Source organism: Pan troglodytes, chromosome 15 (genome assembly GCF_028858775.2).
Source record: "Pan troglodytes isolate AG18354 chromosome 15, NHGRI_mPanTro3-v2.0_pri, whole genome shotgun sequence".
Taxonomy (NCBI): Eukaryota; Metazoa; Chordata; class Mammalia; order Primates; family Hominidae; genus Pan; species Pan troglodytes.
This window is the reverse complement of record NC_072413.2, coordinates 95,646,085-95,669,683: the sequence shown is the minus strand read 5'-3', so window position 1 is coordinate 95,669,683 and position 23,599 is coordinate 95,646,085. Positions and strand designations below refer to the sequence as shown.

Here is a 23,599-nt window from a genome sequence, read left to right as displayed (position 1 = left end):
ATAGAAGCCTGGGATAGGGTGGTAGAGTAGGGTGGTGACACATAAACAGATTGGGGTGTGCTTTGAAGGTAAAACCAGCAGGACTCACTGGGGACCAGATGAGGGAGTTTACGGGAAGAGAAGAGACAAGTTTAACTTCCAGATTTGGGGCCTGATCAAACAGGCACACGGTGGAGCCAATGGGCCAAGATGGGGAAGAACTGACATGAGACAGGCTTGGGAGAAGAAGTATGGTCACGGGAGGGAATCAAGAGTTTTGTTTTGGCCATGTTAGGTTGGAGATGGTCCATCAGCCTACCAAATGCAGATGCAAGGCATGCCCATGGGATGTGTCTGGAGCTCAGAGAAGAGATCCTCCTATGTGCCAGGCCGTAGCAACATGCCTACAATGTCATCTGCTCTGGTTTAAGCCACACCTAGCTAATTTTAGTTCCCCACCATTTCATGTTATCATCTTCAGGCCTTTATACAGTCCTTGCTTTCTGAAGGCTTTTAAGTCTCAGAGGAGGCATTGCCTTTTCCAGGCAGCCTTCTCTGAGGCCCTAGGTTTAGTCATATGCCCTTACTTGGTGGCCTCACAAGACACCATGCTTGGCTTCTCTGGCATTTATCACACTAAAATGTAATTGTCTGCTTCTCTATTTTTTTCATTCCATGTCAAGTGTCTTGGGAGTAGAGCTGTCTTCTCTCCCTGTCTCTCTATAAGCAAATGTAAGACATGGCAATGTGGAGATGGTCTGAGAATGTCTGCTGAATGAATGAGCATGACCAGCACAGGGGTGAGGGATGTAGAGACAAGTCGCCACCACGTGGAATCTCTTTAAGTTAAATCACAGGTGTCAAGAACCGCTCTTGTCATGAAAAGCAGGCCTGTGTCAACCAAATTTCCAATACATATGGATTACGACTTTTCAAGTCAAAGTAATTCAGAGACCATGATAAATTAGAGGTTGATAAAAGGCTCCAGTTCAAGATTTATGGCTCTTCCAGAATTCTTTCAAGTTTTCCCAAACGTATAGAGACTGGCCTCTCTCCTGTAGCTGAAACATCTGACTCTGGTTAGGACCACTGTCCGCTGGGAGTGAGCCATATCGTGCGGTGCACTGTCCTGGCCCTGGGAAGCTGGAGCTGGCCCTGGAAGGGGGATGTTCTTAAACATTGGTCCTGCTTGTCCCCTGTGCCCTGGATTCTTGACCAGCTGGGCCTATAGCCCAGAAAGTTAGGACCTTGGCTGTGACATTTCCGGGGACTTTCTGAGATCCGCAGGAGTTTTGCCTAGCAGAAAAACAAATATGTGTGCGTGTGTGTGTGTGTGCGTGTGTGTATGTTTTGAGGTTGCTAATCCATAAGCTGCGGCTAATGTCATCTATCTTACAGAAGCAACACAAGAATTTGCAATAAAGTTTATAAAGAACCAAGGCCAGGATGATCTCTCTTCTCTGCAAGTAGTAACTATGTGAGGTTGATAAAGTTGCTTTGGGTCTGAACTTGACCTGTGATTCTAAATTCTATCAGTAGTTTATAAATCCTATCAATAGTTCTTGAGTACCTGCCATGTGTCAGGCACTGTCCTCATTTCTGGACAAACAGAAGTCAACAGGATCACCATACTTGTTGCTTTGGTGTGGTTAATATACCATTGAGGGATGGGGAAACAGACAGTAAATATCAAGCACATACCACTTACGTGAATTCCTTAAGAGGGGTGAGTGCTGTGGAACATAAGCCAAGGTGTGGTGGTAGACAGTCGCAAGTGATGAGGTCACAGATGTAGGAGACAGCTTCCCGAGGGCAACTAAACATCTGAGTTGAAGCCAAATGATGAGAGGGGGCCATCCAATTGCAGACCTCAGAAAGGAGCAGCTCGAGGAGAGGGAAGAGCTAGTAGGACTGTGATGATGGTGACAATGAGAGGAAGGAGGCCTGTTTATGAGCACATACACAAATTCATCCATTCATCTATCTGTCAATCCAATCATTCCTTGAGTGTGCTCATACCAATCCTGCAACTCTCGTCCTCTGTCCCAGGCTTTCTGAGTCAGACCCATTTCATGCTCTTGAAAACTTTGTAACCTCATGAAGAAACCACAGCCAGGTAAATATTCTTCTATGTTGTTCCATTTTGCTCTTCTGTGGTCATTGGTCTGATTTTTGGCCTTAAGTGACATTCTTTTACCTCCAGCTGCTGCTGTCTTTCACATGTATGTTCCTCTCACTTCGATAGCATGCTAAGTAGCAAAACCCAAAACCCTCCTCAATCAATCTTCAATCCCTATGCAGGGACTGCTGACAAAGACACTTGTACATAACAGCCTCTAAGTAAAACATCTACATCCACTTCCATTCCAGGTCATAATTATGTGGTTCCAAGTACCTGGTTCAGCTGCACGTTTCATCTGGGCTCAGGTTCCTTCTTTATTTACCCCACACATAGGCACTGGGTTTGAAGAGGGCTGAGATTTAGACAGTGGGCTTTGTCCTTAGGAACATTTAGGCAGTGACCTTGTTACATCTTTCTGACTTAGTAGGTGCAAGTCCCTTTTGCACACTTCGCCAAGCCAAACATCTTCTAGGTCTTCCCAGGGCTTAGAACCATATATCAAATCTTGTTGGTAAGGCCCTCAAATTCTTCCTGGGTCATGGGAAAGATGGAATCACATCTCAAATTATCCCCTCTTTTTATAAAGTGCTCTCACATACAGCATGTCATCTGACCTTCACTGCATTCTTGAAGATAGATCAATGCATCCCCATTTTATTCCGAAGACCACTAAATTTCCAGGAGGCAGAAGCCGGAGTGGGAAGTGGACAGAGATGTAAAACACTTGAGATAACTTGAGTACCTGTGCTCATCTGGCTGGGTGCCACAGGATTTCATCCAGAGACTTTGTAAAACAGTGATCATGAAGCCCATTTTCCAAGTATTTATTAATTGTCCAAGATTTCAAGGAGTAGAGTCAAGACATTAAACAAAGACTTTAGGCTTTAGTCGAGGGCATTTTCTGCTACAAGATGTGGCTCGCGTCCTTCTAAGGTAAGCCCGATGGGCCATTCCAGATGTGGTGGTGGGTGGGAGGCCAGCAGGGGATGGTGAGGAATGTTTCCCCACCCCTCAGTGGAATATCAACCACACCAAAGCAGCTTCCCTTCTGTGGCCCGGGCACTCACGGACACTCTTGCAGATGTACTAAAGAGAGAAAAGCCCTCAGTTTATTTTAGAATCATAGATCAAGTTCAGACCGAAAGCATAAATGCTTCATGAAGATTCCAGGAAAACGTACCTTTGCCCCACATGTCAGAACTAAGGAAGCTTATAGATCAAATGATCTCAAGCACTTTACCAAGAGTAATACACAGAAATCAACTCAAGAAGGTTCTTCCCAAGTCCCTTCCATCACCTGGCTATCTCCCACTCATCTTTTAGGACTCAGCTTACCCATAGCCTCCTCTATGAAACCCTGCCCCATATGAGTCAAATGTCCTCTGCTGGATGACTTCAAAACATTATCACACTGCATTTTTAAAAATTGCTTATATGTTGGTCTCTTCCATTAGACCTGAAACTCTTCTGAAACAGAATGTATGTGAATATCTTTGGAGCCCAACTCAGTGCCTGGCATCAAGCAGATTCAACAGAGGCCGAAATACCGTGAAATGAGTGTTTAAATAAAGCAGCATTTGCCACAGTAGGTTCTGTGACTTGTTAGAAGGTGTCAAGTGACAAACGCGGTTCCATATTCCAAGATCTTTGGAAAAGCTCAGATGAAACCCAGGTTCTTTGAGAACTTCTCAGAGCCTCTATTTTGTAAATGGGTATGAGAATATCGGAGAGGAGCAAGTCAGTGGTATTGCCCACTTAAATGCAAGTTACTTTTCATTTAAAGAACAAGTTTAATAGAACAAATTTTGGAAAATGCTGCAATAGATTAATTTATCTGGAATCCAGGATTCCTGAATCTCAGCATTGCATGGTGTTCCTCATTGACATCAGCACCTGTGCCCAACAGTAAATCAGCAGCTTCACTCATTCTCACCCCTGTTTCCCAAGGTAAATGGTTAGGAGCTTCAGGAAGAGTCCTAGGCCATCCTTCTAAGTACAAAATGGGCTGCTGCCTTTGAGTCTTGATCTCTTTATCAGGAGAGCTCTTTAAAGAGAGCTTGGGGCCAGTGGAGCAGAGAATACAAAGTTCAGGTGGACAGGCCTCCAGGCCAGCAGCTTTCACTTAAAGCAGCTTCTTTTCAACTGTGTGCCTTTGAACAAATCACTTACCCTCTCTGAGCTTTAGTTCTCATGGGAATCATCTGATGAAGGAGATGCAGAGAAAAGTGCATGCCACAGATCTTAGGGAGCCCAGGCTAACTGTAGTTCCAGAAAATAGCACTCGGTGAAGACTCATCAGGTTCCAGGTTCTGTTAGACTTTTTCCTATCCCTTTTCTCCTTTAATTCCAGGATTATCAACTGGGCCAAGTGTTGATATCCCCATTTTACAGACAAAGAAATCAATATGCCCATAGGCTAATTTCTCCCATTCTAAGCTAATAAATGACTGAGCAAAGAAACTGAAATAGAAGACTGATTTTGTAAGATGGTCAAACTACCCCCAACTGCAAGTCACATGTCAGTCTGTATCCTGCCTGACCTTTCACCTCTTCCCACCTGTTTAGCCTCCCTACAACTCACTCCATCTTCCCATATCTGAGGCAAGTTTTCCAAGCAAGTATTTTTTTTCTTTTCTTTTCTTTCCTTTTTTTTTTTTTTGAGACGGAGTCTCGCTCTATCACCCAGGCTGGAGTGCAGTGGCACGATCTCGGCTCACTGCAAGCTCCGCCTCCCAGGTTCATGCCATTTTCCTGCCTCAGCCTCCCAAGTAGCTGGGACTACAGGCGACGGCCACCACGCCCAGCTAATTTTTTGTATATTTAGTAGAGACGGTGTTTCACTGTATTAGCCAGGATGGTCTCGATCTCCTGACCTCCTGATCTGCCCATCTCGGCCTCCCAAAGTGCAGGGATTACAGGCATGAGCCACCGCGCCTGGCCCAAGACTTTTTCTTTTAGATAGAGTCTGGTTCTATTGCCCAGGTTGGAGTGAAGTGGTGTGATCTAGGCTCATTGCAAACCTCTGCCTCCCAGGCTCAAGCCATCCTCACACCTCCGCCTCCTCAGTAGCTGGGACTACAGGCACGTGCCACCACACCTAGCTATTTTGTGTATTTTTTTCTAAGAGACTGGGTTTCTCCATGTTGCCCAGGCTGGTCTCAGACTCCTGTGCTCAAAGGATCCACCTGCCTCTGCCACACAAAATGCTGGGATTACAGATGTGAGCCACTGCACTCAGCCACAAATCCACTCTTCAGAAAGCTTCCACAATGCCTTGTCTTGATAAAAAAACGAACTGGCTGTGCGAGTGACAGATCACAGGTTTCATGCTCACTTCCTCACACAGCCTCGGCCCAGTTCCAGTGGAGGCTGCAGAAGTCATTTCTCCTCCTCCAGGGAGGTCCCGGATACATGACAAGTATTGCTGAACCCGTTTGGTGCCAGAGCAGTGAGCCCCTCTTTCCTTTACCACCATCTCCCTGCATCTCTGACTCCAACATTCAAGTGTTTCTTTAGAAGGGAAGAACACATCTGACTGCCTTTAGAATAAGAAGCTCCCTTTGCTGGCTGTTAAGGGAATAACATTTTCATGGCAATTCCTTAGCCCCTGAGATATACAGAAGCAGGAAACTTCTCTCGGGGAGGCAATCTGAGAATCTTGATCCCATTAGCAACCCAATATCCACCTCAATCGTCTCCTATGTAAATCAGGAAGCACCTTGCATCTCTCTGTTGAAAGGGTGTTCATCACCTGGTAGACAGCCTCTTTGATCTTGATACAAAATCCAGATTATGGGAAAATCTTGCCTTCCTTGCCCTTTAATCCTCCCAGTGTGCTCAGTTCTGCCACTCTTGGCTGCTTACCATAAGGCGAATCTTCCAGAAAGAGGCTGTTTAGGAGGCTTTGCCCTCCATCCTCCCTTCCCTTCCATCTCACAGGACATGGCCTGATGCATCCTCTCTGATTGTAGACAGGCTCCTCTGAGGTCTTCTCATATTTTGCTTCTACTCCTGTTCAAGGGCATAGCCCTGAAGCAAAGATAAACCTCAGAGCTGTTTAACCAGCACTGCTCAGGGATTCACCTGTCTTGGCTTTGACCTCATTTTTTTATTAACGCAAACTACAGCCACTCTGGAGTTTTTAGTGAGTCACATCTCACCTTCCCAATTGGGAAGAGAATGTTAAATAATATTATATCAGTTCATGATAACAACATCATGCAGTTTGTAAATAGCAACCATCAGGACCAAGCCTCAATCTAGGGCTTGCTCGCTCCACAACCTCCCTTCTCTTCTTTGCTTTCAACAGTAAGCCTGTGTCCTTCTCCTGTTAGATATGCTTCCTCAAGGGCCTTTCTCTGATCTCAGGACAACTCAGGCCTTTGTAACAACAGTTTCTCTTTGATCCGTTTTCCATCCCAAGGGAAGGCCTTTCAGCTTGAAGGATTTCACTGCTGAACATGAGGAAATCTTTCAGGCCACCAGGTGACAAAGGAGAAGGGCAAATACCATGACCTCTTGCCCCCTCATCCTCTGCACTGGATCCTACCCAAATTTCCCTGCACACTTGCAGGGGAGCAAGCACTGTTCTAAGCTATGTGCCTGCGTCATTAGCATATTTGTCCTTGGTACGGCTCCATGAGTGTAACTACTGTTTTTTTTGGCTCTGTGTTTGCAAAAACTCAGACCCAAGTAAACAACCTTGTTCATGGTCCCACATCTGGGAAATGAAATTGCCTGATTTGAACTCATGCAGTCTAGATCCTGAACTAGTGTTCTTTCTTTGAAAAGACAAACTTCTAGAAGCTTCTGAAGTCCACAAGCCCTCATCACTGAGTCCTGGCACTCTCACTGGGTGGTACCCTGAAGGCCTGTCACTCCTCGTCTTTGCCCTCCTAAGAACTTAGCCCAGTAAACCCCTTCCCTTCCAGTGCCTTCCAAGGTTGTGCAGACACCTTCTTCCCCTACTGTTAGCAAGGCTATTCTCCTGGTCTAGCCTGACCTGGACCCCAAAATCCTGTCTATAGATAAGGTAGGATGGATCAGGCCAGGGAGCATGAACTCGTTAACTCAGGACTTGATGACAATGACAGAGGTTATATGCTGAGAAACTAAGACCGCCCTCAGGAAGGAAAACTCAGTGCAGTCATTGTACATCAAAGCCTTGAGGATGCCCTGGGCCCTGAATTCTGTCTTTGGGGGTCCATGTCTAAGAATATAAGCCAGGGTCCATTAAGGTGTTACTCACTTCTGGGACATCCATCCCTGTGTCTGTCCCCTGCTCTGAAAGCCGTCCTTCCTTCTTCTGACTTAGCCACTCCTCCCAATAAAGGCAAAATACTCCCTTAGAGACTAATCTCAGCAACATGAAGCCACACAAAAAATAACCATTTAAACTCGTCTAGGACTCCTGTAGGAAGCAGCTCCCAGCCTCTTGAAATTTGGATTCAAGCTGCTATCATTTCCAACATGTATGCTCATGTTGGAACACAGAAAGGTGGACATGATTGAAATTTGCATTTAAATGGAAATGGTTAAAGGTAAAGGCCCAATGTTTAGAGAAATGAGAGTATCCATTTTTCTAAGAGGGACGCCGAGTGTTATTGTATACCATTAAGGTGTCACTGAGCCGAAATATGTTTAGAAATATTAGATGCTGGTACTGCACACAGAGTGGAGACTGGCATTTGGAAATGACTCCACGCCACGAATGAATCTAAGTGAACCCTGCATCAAGCACAATTGCTTATAATGTGCCTGCCACCATTACCTAATTCCAGCCCTGTTCACTAAACAATAGAAGTTTTATTAGACAGCTTTCTGCTACTTTTCAATTGTAATAAATGCCAGTACTGGTTCATCAGCATACAACTTGGCAACACAGGCCATCTTCCATAGGATACACACAGAAAGACCTGAAAATATTTGGTTGAGGTTTTACCAAAAATGTCACATGGATTTCATTCACAGTACATGAACAGTTAATGTGTCATCATAATGAGCCAAAAGGAAATAGAGCTTAAGGATGTAGAAAATGTTGTCGGCCCTTAGCAGTCTGGACAATTGTATCCACTCTGCAGCGGTATTAGGAAACTCCCAGATATTAATCACTAATAGCATCTGATCATTATTCCTTTCTCATGCCCTAAGTCCATCATGAGGTCAATGGGGTTCTATTCCTTGACTTCTCACTCCAAAACTCAGCCTGATGACTATTCTTATCACCAGGTCAGAAGGCTACAGAGAACTGAAGGGTCTTCACATGCAAACAAATGCTTTACCTGGAAGTGAGCCATATTTCCTTAGTTCACAACACATTGGCCAAAGCTGTTACAGAGTTCCTGAAACAGACTTACCCTGTGTCCAGAAGTTGGAGACTAGGAAATAATAGGTGAGCAGCACTTGCAGCTACACATCACCTTTCTGCAGCTGCTGTCAAGTGAGGAGAAACTGGGGAGGTTCCCTACAAGGGAAGGCAAATGTTATCTAGAAAGTTATGCTTGGGATTGTCTTAGTCCATTCAGGCTGCTATAACAGAATACCATAGACTGGGAGGTCTATAACCGGAGGTCTATAAAGGACAGCAATCTATTGCTCACAGTTCTGCAGCCTGAGAAGTTCAAGATCAAAGTACTGGCACTTTCAGTGTCTGATGGGGGCCTGTTTCCTGGTTCATAGATGGCCGTCTTCTAACTGTATCCTCACATGGCAAATTGGGCAAACAAGCTCTCTGAGGTCTCTTTGATAATCTCATTCTTGAAGGCTCCGCCCTCATGACTTAATCTCCTCCCAAAGGCCCCCCTCCCTCCGAATATTCTCTCATTGGGGGTTAGGATTTCAACATATGAACTTGCAGGAACACAAACATTTGGTTTATAGCAAGGAAGAAGGGCTGAGATAGAGAAACAAAAACACAACCAAAAAAGAAATTGAGCCTATGTCAGCTTGGAAGTATTGAGAAAGAGTACAGGCTGGAGACAAGGTTCATAGCTGAGACAACTCGGAGAGCAGAGGGAGAGTAGTGAACAACTGAGGTTGAAACATTTGGAATCTAACTCCGGCAGACTCCATGTGGAGACTTTTAACATTACAAAGAGGCATGATCCCTGATGAGTCAGAGATAGCCCCTTAGGGGAGTTAAGTTGAACCAGACAGCAGTCCAGAAGACCATGCTATCAGGTGTGGTGGTTGTAATTTTAGGAAAGTATTTATTGGTTTAAACAAATAAACATTACGCAAAATACACAAAACATGACAGAGATCACGTGCAGAGTTCATGCATCCCAAGTGCTTGGTCTGTTTTCTGGCTATCACACCACTATTTGTAAAGTGAATAATTATTAGCTCATTCATTCCACATATATTTTTAAGAGCTTTATTATTAGAGCTTAGAACAATTGCTAATGTATACTAGGTGTTTAACAAATGTTTGTGGATGGGCTTAATGAACGACTCTGTCCTTTGAGCCAAATGCCGTACTCTCTGCAGAGAAAGAAATGAAGCTGACAGCAGGCATCATTTCAGCCTCCAGGAGCTTACATGCAGACCCACACCACAATGAACCAAATTACAGTGGGATCAAGGCTGACACTGTGGCGTGATAATGGTCAAATCTGCTTACTTTATGCTAGATACTCTTCTAAGTGCCTTACCCATATTAATGCATTTAATCCTTAAAATAGTTATCTGAGATGAGAATGAGATACAGATCCACAATATAAATGAAGGTACTGAGGCTCGGTGTACCTAATTATCTTGCCTAAGGCCACAGAAGTAGCAAAAGGATGTGCCAGGGTTTAAACCAAGGTGCCTGGCTCCAGTGCCCACGACTATAATAAAAACATTATAGAGGTGCCAAGGAAGAAGTTGTTATTTCTGCAGAGAATGAGAGATGATGCACTATCTGGGAAAATATCTCTTTGGAGATGTTATTTAACCTGGGTCTTGAAGGATAAGTAAATGTGCATCAATATGGAAGGGATAGTCCAAGGAAATCATACCTAGAGGACCTGGGGGCTGATATCATTTTAGCAGATTCTGAGTCCTTACAGCAAGGGCTATCTCTGTTCTTCGGTGTCTCTGATCCCAGTATGGTCTGTGATTAGCACACAACCATATTTTATTGAATCTAAGATATCATCAATTGTAAGATGAAACAATATCTTCAGTACTACCAATAAAAAAGTAAGAAAAAAATAACATTGATAATAAAACCACAGCACAATTCTTTATTATTACTTAGAAATTGTATTTTACACTTACAAAAGAAATCCTTTAGATTTAAGTAGACGTAGAGTTTCATTATATATAATTCTTGTGATCAAAAGGAAGGTAGGTCTTAATAGTCTTAAAACTCGTTCACAGGTTGCAACTTTCTTGAGTCACTTTGGCAGTTGGAGTCTGTGTTGGTTCCATAGAGTGTTTGTTTTTCTGCCATCAAGAATGATGAGGATGCAGTGTTGCTTAAAAGAATGCACCAAAGAACAAAGGTTATTGAAGCCAGACAATTAAGTTGGCTTTGCAATTACGGACAGCGGGCCTATTTTTGACTCCTATTTGGGAATGTTGATAAACCCAACTGGTTCACCACTTCCCACAACTGTTTGAGTCCAGGGGGTTAAAAAACATTCTGTGCCCTTAAATCTTGGTTACCATTACGTTCAGGTTACCATTATGTCTGAGAATCTGCAAGTTGCAATGTAGGTCCTCTGATGTACACATGCATGCAGGCTGTGTCCACTGTGTCATCAGTGCTCCTTGGCATACAGTGTTGAGAATGTGTCCTGGAAGTATGCCATTGATTTTAAGGTACATCCCAATTTCAGAGATGCTAGATCCTGTGCTTTGTAAAATTATTGAAAGATAGAAATAAAAACTGATAAATTTCTGTTGTATAAATAGAAGAATGAGAGTTTGAAAGATCCTGAATGTCAGGGGAAAAAAAACAGTTTGAGATTTGAACTTGTTCTAAAGATCATGAAATCTCCAGAAATTATTAGGATGTGAGCACTTGGAATATGGGATGGTAGGATCTGATCTTGATTTTAAAATCAAGAACTACTGGAAAGAAAAGAAAATCCTCAAAACTTGAGAATCCCATTGTCTAAAATAATTAGGGATGTTCATAAAACAAGATGGAGTCTGCTGAGCTGATCATATGAGTCTTCCTCAGGATGAGACACCTGAGGGACTGGCTGCGCACGCACCCAGAATGCTGGTGGGAGTGATTTGCATGTCGCCCTCCTCGAAGGCAGGGGTCAGGTGAGATTCGCCTCCAGGTCCCTTGGAGCCCATCGAATCTGCATTCAATCAGCAGTGCTGTTGTTGCTTATGTTTCCAGACCCAACAGAGTCTGGGACAACATGCGCACTCCTGGGGCTTTTCCAGGGGCTGTCTAAAAACGTCCTCAGGACTTTTCCCTGCTGTTTACAATATCATAATATTTATGAATTTATAAATGGAGGGACTATGGCCTCATTTGCCAAATCCTGATACAAAGAACAGATTCAGAGGAATCAAAGTCAGACTGAGGGAATTTCGAAGCAAAGAATATACTGTACTAATAGCTCCACATTCAAATGTGTTTGAAAAGACTTAGGACAATTTATAGTTAATGGTAGTATTAACCAATATTTATTGGTCACTAGTTATGAGCCATAAGTTTGATTATTTCTCAATCTCACGTTAGAAAGTAGATTCAATGATTGTTCTGTCTCACAGAGGAGGAATGTGAGGCTCAGAGTTTAGGAAGCTGGTTCCTGGAGCTGGCAAGGGGTGAAGGCCTGATAGGAACCCAGACAATTTGACCCCTGAGTTCTGGGTCTGTACTTCTACATGGCACTTTCCAAATTCCCAGCTCTAGTGTTTTCTGGATCTATCACTTATCAGCTCTGTGCCCTCTCGCAAGTTAGTTTACTCCCCTGGCCTGTTTCCCCATTTGCAGTGTTGTGGTAGAAAAAACACCTATATCTTTCCATTGACGTAAAGCTTAAAGAATTGGAAGGATGTGTAGAACAGTGCCTGGCTTTGGGTAAGTGCTCAGTAAATGTTGGCTCAGTAAGATAACATACTACGTTATTATTGTTAACCCATCACTCCCTCTGATAACATTTCTAGCTAACAAATGAGCCACAGCCTCTCTCCTCCCCTATGCAGCCTAATTGTCCCAACAGTAGTCCTGCTGATGCTTTCTCTTGGAACTCCAATACTTAAGGTGCTGTCACAATTCACACCTTGCACTATCTAAATCACTTCTTCAGTAGTGAACCTGACCACCTTATGGTGGTATTGAGGTATCACCTTGATCAGTGTTTGGCTGATCTATCACCAAGAGGCTAAATCTGGCCACTGTATCTCTGTGTATCATCTGTGAGTTAAGAGTGGTTTTTATATGTTTTAATGATTGGGAAAAATGCATAATATTTTCTGACATGTAAAAAATTCAAATCTCAATGTCCATAAAGAAAATTTTATTGGAATGCAGTCATGCCCATTCGTTTACATATTGTCCACGGTGGCTTTCATACTACAGCAGCAGACTTGAGTAGTTGCAAGAGGCACCATACGGTCTGCAAAGCCTGAAATATTTACTATCTAGTCCTTCACAGAAAAAGTTTACTGACCTTTGTCTTGGTCATTTGTAGCAAAGCTAGCAATAGAACCTACACCTCCTCCCTTCACTCTGGAACATACTCTTTATATTAGTTCATTTTCATACTGCTATAAAGAAATACCTGAGACTGGGTAATTTATAAAGAAAAGAGGCTTAATTGACTCACAGTTCCACATGGCTTGGGAGGCCTCAGGAAACTTACAATCATGGCAGAAGGTGAAGGGGTAGCAAGGCACATCTTACATGGCGGCAGGGCAGAGAATGAGGGCAGGGGATGCATAAGACATTTATCAACCACCAGATCTCATGAGAACTCACTCACTATCACAAGAACAGCAAGGGGGAAATCTGCCCCCATGATCCAATCACCTCCCACCAGGTCCCTCCCTAGACATGTGGAAATTACAGTTCAAGATGAGAGTTGGGTGGGAACACAGAGCCAAGCCATATCACTCCTTTATCACATCTCCATCCTTACCCCCCAAGGATTATACAGCACAATGCTGTGGACATACAAATTACTCATTAGTGTTTCCTTGATGGCTGACATAAATCTCACTCTTTATAATTGCCTTATTTTTACTTTGGAACCTAGTTTATATATTTTTTGCATTTAATTGTATTGATTGATTGGTTGATTGGTCTATTTATTACTTGATTCCTGATTTAGTCTATAATTTGGCATGAAGCACTAGGTCTTATTCATTGGGTTCTACTAAGCTGTTTCAATAAGAGTTACTCACATGGGTAGCAGGGTCTAATCTGAATACTGGCTTCTTTCTTTCTGCCTGCTTTGTTGTGATAAACCCAGTCCTGATCTCAGTGCCTCAAAAGGATTTTGATAACGAGATATTCAGACAGTTCCTAACTCCCTTTCCTGGATCTCCTCCCCCAACCTCTTTAGCTATAATTTCTTAAGTATCAGGGGTGGGTTAGCAGATATTCTAATGGGGTTCAGTGAATAAAAAAACCCTGTGAGAAAGAATTCACCAGGGTAATGCATCCATTGCCCTTCTGACTTTTGTAAATTTCATATCTCTTTCAAAATATTGTTCATGTCATTTCTCCCCTACATGAAAAGTAGCCCATATCACATGTAGAACATACCCATTAAAGATTTCTTTAACGTCCACCTACTGAAATGGCTTTTTTTTTTTTTTTTTTTTTTTTACTTGGAAAGACTTCAACGGATTGCACTGCCGGGGACCAAAAATAAGATTTTAATTGAAATACAGATAAGATAGGAGCCTTTAATTTACCTTCTCCCTAAGCAACAGGACTTTTCTGGCTGCATCTGATAGATGGCTTTTCCCCCTTCTTTCTTTTTCAGCCTAAGCTAGAGCAAAATTATCTTATCTTCAGATGAAATATTTTAGGGATTTGGGGATTTTGTGTGCCTCAGGACAAAGGACAGTGTTTGTGAAAAGATCACTGTCCTCTTTTGGAGGCAAATTTCATCCTTATTGAAATTCTGATGTTAGAAAAAATCTGCCATCTCATTACAACCCTGCATGCCACACATTTTATGTGCTCTTATAGATGGGTGCAAGAATATTAGGGGCAAGGGAGAGAAAGAACACAAGGAGAGTTCCCCTGCAATCATGTCAGATGAGACATTTTTCTTCACCAACAAAAGAGTTTGTATAAAATGTGATGCTATAAAAGTGAATTATGTTATTCTTACTGGGGGCTCCAAGGGACAATGCATTCTGGACCACGAGATCATTGTCATCACTTTCAGAGTAAATAACACAGATTCTTCTTCTTAGCCTCCTGTCCATGTACACACCAGTGCTCTCCCTCCTCCATCCAGCCCAGGGCCACCACCCTCAGGTCTGACGGAACAACAGGGACTGATAGAGAAAGGCACATAAACCACATGACACAGACTTCCAAGGCCAAAGATAATTGAATTACCTGGTTGTCTGCGGTGATGAATATAAGTCGTAGAAACAGGATGCATAGTCTCTTTTTACTGCATTCCTGGCTGCAGTTCCAGCTTTTAGTTGCCATGCCGGCACGAAATGGCCACAACTCCACTATATTGGCCATTTCTGGCCCCAAATGATCTCTCAAAGGCCCCTTGAAATACAGCTTTGAAATCACCCTTGCACTTCATAGATACTAGATGATAGGTCATCACTTCCATATGTGATGCAATTTTGCAAAATGTTTCATTTTATGATTGTATGAATTATGCAAACTTTATTAGTTCTGAATTGGGCTTGAAGTCAAATAATATCTGTTAATAATCTACATACTTGTATTTGTCTTTTGCCCTCCCTGGTCAGGCAAATCCTGCCTACTTTTATTTGGTAGTTCCAACTCCCACTTTCCTGGCTAATATGTGAACACCATGCAAAGAACCGTCAGCATCAAAAACATATTTGGTCCTTAATTCAACAGAGTAGACACTGGGTAAGGCAGAAAGCACACTGGGGAAAATCATGATATATTGGAAAATACATAAGAATTAGTGTCAGAGCTCAATGGGATTTGAGCCCTAGGTCTTCAGAAGATGCTAAAACTCCCCAGTCCCTCACTTCCAAAATGAAAGATGTAAAGCTCACCCCAGGGCTTGTAGCTGGACTGAATGGACTTAATGGTTATATAAACACCTGGCATAGGCACTGGTGCAAGTGACCCACCAACATGAATTATCTCCTTTTTCTCTGTTTTCAGTGGTTGGATTAGCTGAGCCAGAAATTACACCATTTCATTGTCATCCTCCTTTGTTTGTCTATTTGTTCTTCTTCCTAGGAGAATTGAGAGGTTGGGAGGACTATAATCTGTAAGCTCTGGAAACACAAGAACTACTTGTGTTTACTCATCATTGAGTTTCCAGCACCAGGCCAAGCCTGGTGCAAGGTTCTTTTCTATTGAGAGAATGTGAAGATGTACCTTAATGACAAATACTCTCCTATCTCATCAACAAGCCAAAGGAAGAGGCAAGTTCTACAGTCAGTTCTGCCACACTGTGACATCTGTTTTCCTAAAAATCACTCACAATCCCAGGGATTAGAGAGGAAATTAGGCTAGGGCACAACATTCAAAAACTTCATCAGGGATACATTTTTAAAAATATGTGACCTTATAGAAGAGATACTGCCGTTTTGCACCAGTTAAGTAGTTAATAAATATATGCATGCTACAATACATGCAACACTAACTTTGAGAAAGGGCTGAAGCTTGCTTGTGGAAGGGGGCCTGGGAAGTGGGGAGGCTTGTGAGTTATTGTGAAGTGACGGAGGAAGGGTGACCTGAGATGGGAGGGTAAGTTGTCTCACATTTCTATGTGGCTCCATCTAGCTAGGTGTAGTTTTGTAATGTTGCATTGTTCCTTATGACATCAATCACATTAAACAAAAGTGCACTTTCAAAACAAAGGTTATGGAGGAACTGGCTATATTTTCAATTATTTAAGGGGATTTTCTATAGGAAAACAAGCAGGCTGTTGGTTCTCAGAGGGTGGAGCCCTGGTGAATGGCTAGGCATTAGAGAAGGCAGCTCTGATCTTGTCATGAAGCCCACATTGTAACACTTAGAGCTGTCTTGGCCAGGAATTTTCATGGGAGACAGTGGGCACCATATCAGAGGAGAGGTTCAAGCAGTGGGTGGTCAACTGCAAGACAGCTATAAAAGGGAAATTCTCAATTGGCCTCTGAAGGTCTCTCCAAGTATAAATTTTTGAATTCTTGATACTATCAAGAATTTTTAAAATTCCATAAAACATTCACTGTATCCACAAAAATGTTAAATTTCTGGTGTGTGTGTGTGTCTTTGTGTGTGCACACGTTGCTGTGTATGTAAATGTGTGAGCTATTTCTAAGTGAATGAACCACGTTGCATGGGTAAGTACTGGATAAGGTAACACTAGCCACTATAACAGGTAAACTCCCAACTATCAATGATTGGCCAGATCTGAAGTTTATTGCTTGCTGAAGTTCATTCTTAATGTGTGTTCCTGAAGGAAAAGAACCATCCTTTTAAATTCACCATCATTTTCTTCATCATATCCAGAGCCACACAGCAATGCCTAACTGCAAAGGAGGCCAGTTAATGTGGTCTGCCATGTTCTCAGGAAGAAGGAGAGTCAGGTTTGCCGACCTCCTGCAACCCCTGCTTCACCAGACCTCACATTTTCCATATATGCCTATCAACATCAATGTGTTCAAGCAAAGTGAACTCATTCCAGAGAAGGGAGAAATTGGGATAGCACTTATTAAGCATCTATTATATGCTTAATTCTGATCCTCATACATTTGCACACATTGTTTTATTTAATACTTATAATCATGCTGCTAGGTGGATATTGTTCTTCCTGTCTACCTATGGGAAAATTAGGGTCAAAAAGAAGTAGCAATTTGGACAAGATCACATGGTTAATGCATGTCAGGGGAAGGACCTGAATTTCAAATAGGAGATGCCCACTCTGCTTTCTTGCACTGTGGCCCTTGGGAAACACTCAACTGGTCACTTTGGACTGAGGCTTGGAATGACGTAGTCAATTCTCAAAATCTGGGCATACCTTCCTGGGGCTTTAAAGATGGGGAGGACTGAGAAGAGAGGGGACCTAGGTATTGGGACAGGGCTATCTTCAATTTGGTTGTTCAGTACGTACAATTTAGACACCATCTTTTTAATCACAGGGAAGTGCACAGCCTTGGTTCCTTCCTCAGTTCTCAGACCTGCCTCAACCACTTGTAGCCACCTGAGCTTGATTAAGCCAGCCCACCTCCCTGAGCTTCAATTCATTCAACTGAAAAACAGTTTGTCAATAAAACTCCTTTCTTCTCAGGAGTGAGCTAAGAGCATGTTCATAGACAGCCTGAAAGTGAGTGTGTTTTTAAGCCCTTAGGTGCTATATAATTATCGTCATCATGGAAAATCGCCATTTGTTTTGAGGGAAAAAAGAACAGGAAAATCAGATTCTGAATGTTTATGGGGAAAATACAAAACCTTGGTTCTGAATGCAGAGGGAGAGAATAGACAGTCTATTTTTTCTCCCGCTGATTCAATGATAGCTATTAATGTTTTTAAGTCTTACAAATTAGTCTTAAAAATTCACTTTTCTGAGGTTTTGTTGCAGTTGAAAAGCCCGTGGGAGTGATTTCTAGTAATCTAAGTTAATAAACTGTAAATTAACTTTATTTTCAAAGATTAATTTAAAAAAAACTACAAAAAAACCCTATGACCTTTGACAAAATAATTGTACCTGTTGGAAAACAGCTAAATGCTGATTAACAGACATATCCAGAAATTAGTGTACAAAATAAAAAGATACATAGAACGAGAGAACTTATTTTGTAACTACTTCTTTCCTTTTAAGTAATTTTCTTTCTCTGAATTATAATTCCTTTCTAAACCATAAAATGTTTGACCAGTGTCTGATGATGCTTATCCATAGAGATAAAACTTGAATTAAAAGAAGAGGCAAGAACTGGCGCTTCATTCATCTCTCCCATCAACTCTCTCTTTGTGGTCCTGATTTGTCAGAGAGAATGTACTGGAGTTTGCAAAGGAGAAAAAAAAACCACAGAGCTTTTCTCCCAATTGTCTGCTTTCAGAATGAAGAAGGAGAAGTCAACATTTGGGAAGTGTTTACCATGGACCAGGAGGTAATATAACACTTCATTTAACTCTCCCAACTAGCCTGGAGCACAGATTCCACTACCTCCCCATAACAATGAGAAAAGCAAGGCTCAGAGAGGCTTAGACACTCATGCTGTATGTATTAGTCGATTTTCACACTGATATAAAGAAATACCCGAGATTGAGTATTTTATAAAGAAAGGAGGTTTAATTGACTCACAGTTTTACATGGCCAGGGAGGCCTCAGAAAACTTACAATCATGGCAGAAGTGACGGAGAAGCAAGGACCTTCTTCACAACTCATCAATGACATGTTCTTCTTCCCTTATGAATGGCATTTCCTTTGAACAAGTAAATCCATAACTTAGAGGCCATACAAACTATTGACCTGCTGCAAAGTGGAACCTCTGCATTGTTGCTGTCTTCTCATCATAGGACTAGCAAATATTTCCTGACCTCTCATTGTGGGCCACATCATGGGGGGCTTCTACCAGTCCTACTACAGTTACCTGCACAACTCTCCCTATCAATCTCACAGTTCTTATCCTCCCAATTTGGTATTGTCATTGGTGATTTGCAGTTGGGGAAACTGAGTCTCAAAGAGATGAGATGCATTTTCTAGGGACTCACAGGTTGTGGATGCCAGCTCCAGGTTTTGGATTTGTCTCTGTGCTAACGCCTATGCTCATGTCCACTGCCTTTTTCATAATCTTATTCTTTTATTTTATTTTGACACAGGGTGTCACCCTGTCACCCAGGCTGGAATGCAGCACAGTGATCATAGCTCCCTGCAGCCTCAAACTCCTGGGATCAAGGATCTTCCTGCCTCAGCCTCCCGAGTAGCTGGGACTATAGGTGTGTGCCGCCACACCTGGCTGATAATCTTTTTAGAATTTATTTTTCTTTTGGTCTCTGTAATTTTATTTTCCTTTGTTTATTTATAAGGTACACTGCTTTGAGGTTTAAAACAATTCACTGGCACGGTGGCTCACGCCCGTAATCCCAGCACTTTGGGAGGCCAAGGCAGGTGGATCACGAGGTCAGGAGTTCAAGACCATCCTGGCTAACACAGTGAAACTCTGTCTCTACTAAAAATACAAAAAAATTAGCTGGGTGTGGTGGTGGGCGCCTGTAGTCCCAGCTACTCAGGAGGCTGAGGCAGGAGAACAGCATGAACCCAGAAGGCGAGGCTTGCAGTGAGCCGAGATGGCGCCACTGCACTCCAGCCTGGGTGACAGAGCCAGACTCCGTCTCACAAAAAAAATATAATAATAAAATAAATAAAGTGTCCACATTTGGGGTACTGAATATCCTGTGTCTTGATCTAGTTGGTGGTCACATAAGTGTGCTTATATATAAAAATTCACCAACCTGTATGCTGAAGGTTAATGAGCTTTATGAAGGTATATCCTACGTGAATACAATAATTTAAAACTACAGAAATTGAAATTTAAAAATAAGCAACCAAAGACAAAACAAAGCAAAAGAACAAAACAATGAAATCAGAATCACAGGATCATAGAACACCTGCACAGAAAGAGACCCACAGAAACTTGTTTTCTTTGTTCTGACACTTTTTTCACACTGCACTGTCATGGCTTGTGTATGAGTGCTCTGGTCATCTCGCCAGACCATGAGCTCACCACAGGCAGAACCTGGCACATTTTGTCCTTTGACACAGGCTTGCAGGGTGATTAAAAGATTTTTCTGCTGTGATACTTTTTATTTGCACAAGTTATCTGGTTTGAGTCAAAAAACCTAATTGTATTGAAAAACAGGCCCTTGGCAAAGATGTTTATTGCACACCTTAAATTTGCAAGGTTATCTCTTCTCATCTTATTGAGCTCTCACCTTAATCTTCCTGATCATCTCCTTCTTACCCCGTTAAGTGCCCACTCACCTAAAACACACTGGATAATGATGTTTATTACCCAACAATGAAAATATTGTTATTTATGGTTATAATCAGGATGTCATCAAATATGAATGCTCACATTTGGTGAGGGCCTTTCAACTGATTGTTTATGTAAATGAAAGCGTTCACTCATCATCACATCCATTTTGGGAAGAAACAATCAGCCAGGCGGGTTGTTTCTCTCTATAATATCTTTTTAGTATTCAGTTCACTGAAAACCAATCTGCAACAAAAGAAAAAAAAACTACAAATTTAAGGTTAGATGTAAACCTATAGCAAATGTTAGTGTGCCCTGGAATGACACAGGCAGAAGCTCAATTGCAATTCCTCTTCACTGGGAAACTTAGAATGGGCCTCCAATCTGGATGCAGTTTCCAATAGAGAACTAGCCTTTCCATCCCAGTTTCTCCCACTTAGCAAGAAGTGGACAAGGCCATTATGCAGTGGATGTAAGCACCCCAGCCCTGGAATTGGGCCATCTATATGATCTCAAGTTTGTCACGTTTACAAGCAAGTCTTAGTTAACTTATCTGTGTATTAGTCTGTTCTCATACTGCTAATAAAGACATACCTGAGACTGGTTTATGAATAAAAGAGGTTTAATGGACTCACATTTCCACATGGCTGGGGAGGCCTCACAATCATGGTGGAAAGCAAGGAGGAGTAAGTCATATCTTACATGGATGGCAGCAGCCAAAGAGAAAGAGAGTGTGTAGGGGAACTCTCCTTTATGAAACCATCAGATCTTGTGAGACTAATTCACCATCACAAGAACAGCGTGGGAAGGACCCGTCCCATGATTCAGTTACCTCCCATTGGGTCCCTCCCGTGAAACATGGGAATTGTGGGAGCTACAATTCAGGATGAGATTTGGGTGGGGACATAGCCAAACCATATCATCTGTGAATGGATGCTTAGATGGACTGTAAGTGAAAACTCTAAGCATGTGTCCATAACAACCATCTCAGTGGATAGACTCCATTGTACTGTTAGGAAGGAGGGAAAATGTTCTGTCTCCAACATTTATGGTAACTAATGCTGAGGCTCTAAGTTACAATAAAAAGTACAAGGAGCCCATAGTACTATTCTCTAAAGGGGATACACACTTCTTTTCTAAAGAACCGGGTAGTAAATATTGACTCTGTGGGCCACTTAGTCTCTGCATTCCAAGTGTGTCTGTGCAGCAATAAAACTTTATTTGCAAGACATATTTGATCTGTGGACCATAATTTGTTGACCAGTGGTCTAAAGCATCCTTACTTGAAGTATTATCCACAGATCGTTAGTACTGCAAGATATTCTTTGCAAAAAAAAAAAAAAAAAAAAGTCTCTACACAAATAAGTTGGGAAATACTTCATAGCTTGTCCCTCTAGGGTATTCACATAGTGCACATGATCCTTCTAAATCTGCTGCAAAGAAATGATTGAAAACAGAATTTTTCCAAACTTCTTTGACCTTCCTTTGCACCCAGCCCCTGTGCCTGCCCACATGACTCTTGCTTTGGGGAATGCAGCTCTGAGCATGTTTTTGTCATCAGGCCCTGAGATGCTGAAAAAAGAAAGACTCTTTAAGCCATTTTGCTAACCTTCTGTGATCCATCTTATGGGGGGTAGGATTGAGGTCTGGGGAGGCTAATAGATTCGGCAGGTAAGGCAGTAAACCCCTGATTGGTGAGTTACTTTGTCCTAATGTTCGGAAGATCGCCAAGTAGCAGCCTTGCGACACAATGGAAAGATCACTTTGAGAAGAATAAAGAGACCTGAGTCTTCGTCCTCATGTTGCCCTCGGTTCGCTTTGTGGTTCTGGAAAGCTGCTTCATCTTTCTGAGTTTCACCTGCAAAATCGTTTTCCCCATCTGAAAAAGAAAGACATTTATTTAGAAAATTCCTGAAAGTTTTGCAGTGTTGTTGTTATTGTTTCAAGCCTTCTTTTTTTTCTTGTCTTTAAGGGCAGATTGAATGAATGTAGAGGTAAAATCCTAGGATGAGGAAACTCAGAAAGGAGGGTTAGCACTTCTTTTCTTTCTTTCTTCTTTTTTTTTTTTTTTTTTGAGACAAAGTCTCAGTCTGTCATCCAGGCTGTAGCGCAGTGGCGTGATCTAGGCTCACTGCAAACTCCGCCTCCTGGATTCAAGGGATTCTCCCACCCCAGCCTCCCAAGTCGCTGGGAGGATTACAAGCCCATGCCACCACGCCCGGCTAATTTTTGTATTTTTAGAACAGATGGGGTTTCACCATGTTGGCCAGACTTCAAGTGATCCACCCACCTCAGTCTCACAAAGTGCAGAGATTGCAGGCATAAGCCACTGCACCCGGCCGGATTAGCACTTCTTTAACCATGCACTTGACTTTCTGACTTTTAATTTTGTGTAAACAAAGCTGACCAGATTTTGGCTTCCCAAGTCAGAATCACGAGGGTCAAAGCCCCAAGGGAAAGACAAACACAGCAGCAGCAGCAGCAGCACACACTCACAAAGACAGACGGCGGACTTGCCATCAGGAGCACAAGTCCTGAGCTGAACTAGGGTTCCTCATTCATTCCTCATGGGAACTTGCACAAATTACCCACTTTTTTTCTTCTGACCTCAGTCCCCCAATGTATCACTAGAGAGTGGTACTTTATAAACTGTTGTAATAAGCAAAGAATAGTTTTATTAATACCATAACTGCTACCATCACTATGGCTACTCTACACCAAGTATAAGAGGTGAAAGAAAATTGTGTGATGAATATTAAAACACCTCATAGAGCTGGAAGGGCCATTGAGAAATCAGCGATCCACTTCCTAGCACTTTCTATTGTTGTACAGCCTCCTCCCTTGCAAAATGGGAAGGCTTTAAAGCCCCTTTAACTCAGAGACATTTAGAGAGAGTGATTTGTAATGTCTCAGACACTGTTAAATGTGTTTGACATATCATTATATTTATTCTACTAAGATGATGATGGTACTAATGGGACAAGCCTCACATAGGAACACGGAGACAACCTCGGTTTCTGTAGGAAACAAAAAATATGTTACAAATGGCAGGGCACTCTCTCTCATGGAGGGATAGGAAGAAATTGGCCTTGAATCCAAAAGTTTGTATGGATGTTTAAAAGAAAATACATGACTTTGCTTTCTTGAAAATTTATCCAATTGAATTTCCTTTCAAATGAGAACTGAATGAATCCTTCTTTTTAGCTAGACCTGGGTTTCATAAATACCATCTCTGCACAGTATATTACGCACATCATTTATTCAGCAGATATCATAATGTATTCAGGGCTGCTCTTAGGAAGAGAAATTTCAATATTAGATAAAAATAGTGAGATGGCGACGGTAACAGTGTTTGTCTGGTACACAGGGTAAATAGGATTGTTAGCGATTGCTAAAGGCTTC

At 42.2% G+C, this 23,599-nt stretch overlaps 1 long non-coding RNA gene across 2 annotated transcripts in view; it reads left to right on the top strand.

The window, feature by feature from the left end:
• LOC104002158 (uncharacterized) overlaps positions 1-23,599 on the top strand; it is an 87,834-nt gene that overhangs the window by 55,142 nt on the left and 9,093 nt on the right. Inside the window, exon 4 of one of the 2 annotated variants that reach the window (XR_008539093.2) lies at positions 18,121-18,331. This is a non-coding gene — a long non-coding RNA (uncharacterized LOC104002158). Of the gene's footprint in view, positions 1-18,120; positions 22,274-23,599 lie in introns of those variants that run through there. The other variant, XR_001709319.4, reaches the window with a different exon arrangement.